General features: G+C 36.1%; 1 pseudogene; it reads right to left on the bottom strand.

Moving 5' to 3' along the window:
• Window positions 1-721: 721 nt before the first annotated feature.
• On the bottom strand, window positions 722-3,427 carry LOC144639623 (neuromedin-K receptor-like; annotated as a pseudogene).
• Between the last annotated feature and the right edge of the window lie 238 nt (window positions 3,428-3,665).

Below are 3,665 nucleotides of genomic sequence, written 5' to 3'. Positions count from 1 at the left end.
ATATGATAAATAATGTAAAATATTAAAATATAATCCTGGATGCTTCCATATGTCTCGAAAACCCGGAAATCAAGGGTCAATATCGTGCAGTTATATAAAAAATAAATTTCCGAATTCGTCCTAGTTACAACGACAGCTTGTATTTTTGGTCTGAAATAGAGTATTACCTCTATGCGTCTTGATAAGGAGTGCCTGTATATAAATCTTTATGTCAATTTTTATTTTCACATTTGATAATATTGACATGAAGTCATCGAAACGTCATGTACCTTTCTTGTTGAAATATATTGGCATACTGTCAGGCAAACTGGAAAACGTTAACCTTGCAATTGGATTTTCATGTTATGGTAAACTGACAGCTGTCAAAACAAGGTATCCGCTGGACAGTATCACATGGCCATACCCCGGGCTCGAGTGTACAGTAAATCGAGGAACGTGTTTTTTTTTAAGTTAATGCTGACCAGTTCATGGTTTTTCATTGGATCGCGGGTTCAAGAATGATTCTTTTTTTCTAAGGTCAATAGATTCGGATTTAAATAAAGGGCAAAGTAAATAAATAGGGAGCTCCGCTTTTAGGCTTGGCTAAATCTATTTAATTTACTTATAGACAACAGACTTTACCTATCGATTTTACGAGTGGTGAGCATGATGCAAAGGCTTAACTAATTTTATTTAGTATTTTTAACGTTTGTTACATTTATGTTTTTTTTTTTTTTCATATTTACAGCTGTTCGAGTTCTACGCTTCGAGTTCGCAAAGGAAAAATTTTAAAATTGCAAAATCTTTTGCAATTTCTCAAAACATTTTTTAATCCATTACGAAACTTTTGACTAAAGGTGAGATAAACGTAAGGATTCAGTGCGCTGTAAGTAACCGTTAACCAAATAATTAATAAAAGGAAGCTACCGTTTAGTTCCATATGACTAGTATACTGAACAATTCCTAATATAAACATAGGAAACCAACACAGTACATATACAACCACAACCGCAATCATCATTAAGGTAACTTTTCTCGCAGTTTTTACAGCTTCGGACTGTTGTTCATTATGAGTGGATCCCTCTACCGGTACTTTACGCGGTGACCAAAGTTTAATGCACACAATTGTGTAAATAACTGCTATTATCAAAAGAGGCACGGGTACGTTCAATATCAGAGTAATAACGCCAAATGTCGTCCACTCATTCATGATATCCATTAAATTACAATAATAAGAATTCTTCGATTTTTTGAAGTTTCCCTTCTCAAGGAAGTTTGCAGGCGAAGAGGCAAGGCATGAAACCCACAGAAGCAATATTATTACCTTTAAATGTTGAGATACAGGCGAAGATCGCAAAGGTCGCGTTACTGCGTAAAAGCGTTCAACAGCAATCGTTACAAGGATCCAAATTGAAAATATGGGGGTAGTTAATAAGATTGCAAGGGACAACTTGCAAGTGATCATACCGAGAACACCTCCAAACCATAAACTGTCCATAGAACTGTAATAAATAGAATTCACCAGCTCTAATATGGTGATCAGGAGGTCAAATAGTTGGTAGTGGTCTTCATGGAGTTATCTGTTCGTATAATGTGAATGATGACTGAGTTGCCGAATAGTGACGCGAGAAATGTTATGACGTAGGCAGCATACAGCAGCCACAGGAACTGGAAACTTGTTTCTCCAAAGACAATCGTCGTGTTTCCTAGAAAAAAAAAAAACAAAAACATGAAAGTTATTATCCTGGATAACTATCGATTGTAATAATGAAATGAGAACTTTGAACGTCTGTTGGATATGAGACGAATACGGGTAGAAATGAAGCTCATTGAGACCGACTGGCTATTATCGTCTTACATTCAAAAAGCGAATAAAATAACGAAATTTTATTTTAATAAAACTTGTAACTTTATGAAGTCAATTTAAAAATTGACTTCATAAAGTTACAATTCAATTTGGTAGTCTCCCAGACATGCAGCAAAACCTAGTAGCGCAATATTTTTGGGAGTGTTGAATGTATTTTCTATAGCACATACACACGTATCTTTAGGTAAAAAATCTCACATTTTGCTTAGCAGTTCCGTACTTGCCAAACAATTATGTTGCTTTAAAATACTTATAAATTAGTTGTGTCGAACTAAGACTAACGGAAACAAATGAAGATACAAAGGAAGCTGTTCAAAGCTACGTGGATGGCGAGATAACTTTGCTTGTACTAAACAAATTTTAAATGTAGGGCTGATCAAACAGCTAGGGACTCAGATGTTATAAATTTATTTTGGCCCAATATTTCGGTTGAACAAAACCAACCTTCATCAGGGGCATACAATGTACTACACTTATTAAAAAAAATTTGCAAGGCCTAAACTGAACTGGCAAGCTGCTTGTGCTGTTTTACTTAAGGTTTATTTTAAAAAAAACATTATACTTATAGTAGTTATCCCGCTGCTTGCCCCAAAAAATAAAATGGTTCCCTATTTTGTAATTGGGTTGTGTAATGCACTAAGTTTTTTTTTTTCATGAACGAGCACTTGTGCCTGCTGTTTCCACGTGTTATCCCTTTATTTTGTAGCTCTTGATATATCCCTATGGAAATTATAGCGGAGCTCCTAGCGGCCCGAAGCGCCGCAGAGCGAGAGCCCCATACCCATAGAAAATTAACATTCCCATGCTTTTGGTTTTTCATGGTCATCATGCTTGTGGCATGGTTCGCGGGCGCGTGCGCCTAGCGACGACGTCGCCCCAGCGGCCATACTCCAGAAATAGGTTTAAGGCTATGGTTAACGTCAGCTTACATCTTTGATATTGGACACCGTGTCATGGTCAATTGACAACTGCCAAAACAAGGTATCCGCTGACCAGTATCACATGACCATATCGCGGGCTCACATATAGAGCGCATTGAGGTCGAATGTTTTTATGTAGTTTACCGCTGACCAAGTAAGTTAACAATGGATCGCGGGCTCGAGTGCTAGATTTTTTCCTGTTAACGGTCAGTAAATCTGATTTACAAAAAGTAAATAACTGGGAAGCTCCGCTTTTAGGCTTGTTAAACCTATTTAATACTAATACAATAATTCACCTTAGGCTCAGTGAACATGGGTAAATATCTACCTACTTCGTCTTGGAAATTATAAACCAATATTCACTTCGCAATCAGCGAATAATTGTTTAATAACCGAGTATTGGCAAGGTTATTTATACAAGGACAGGAAACCAGTTAATAACAAGTGTGATGACATTTTCCAATTAATTTGGTTTTCCAAATAAAATAACATTTTATTTTAGATCGAAACTGTATGATGATACATGATGATAGAGCTCTACATACTTCACGGGAGAGATACAATTTTTGTTTAAGATAAGTTTTTATGTCCTGCAACTTAATAAAGCGATTTCGTTAAATAATGGTTTACCTTCTTTCTGAAGATCACTGCTACTATTCATCACGAATTGCAGGCCAATTTTACTGTTGTTTGCCAGGAAAGACAAATTCATCTCACTTCTTAACTCTGTACGATTTTACATGTGGTCTATAAACAAGAAATCGAAGAAGGTCTTAGATTATCAATAAGCCGCCTGGATAGCACATTACAGCAGAATATTTTTGCAGTACTTGCTTTTGCTGTTTATTCCAAAAAGATCCTAGAGATTCCCCAAATGTGACCAAACAAAATTGACTAAA

Source organism: Oculina patagonica, unplaced genomic scaffold, assembly GCF_052425735.1.
Source record: "Oculina patagonica isolate OP01 unplaced genomic scaffold, crgOcupat unplaced1126, whole genome shotgun sequence".
In the NCBI taxonomy this organism is placed as follows: Eukaryota; Metazoa; Cnidaria; class Anthozoa; order Scleractinia; family Oculinidae; genus Oculina; species Oculina patagonica.
Note: the sequence above shows the minus strand (reverse complement) of the source record. Positions and strands in the feature narration are given on the sequence as shown.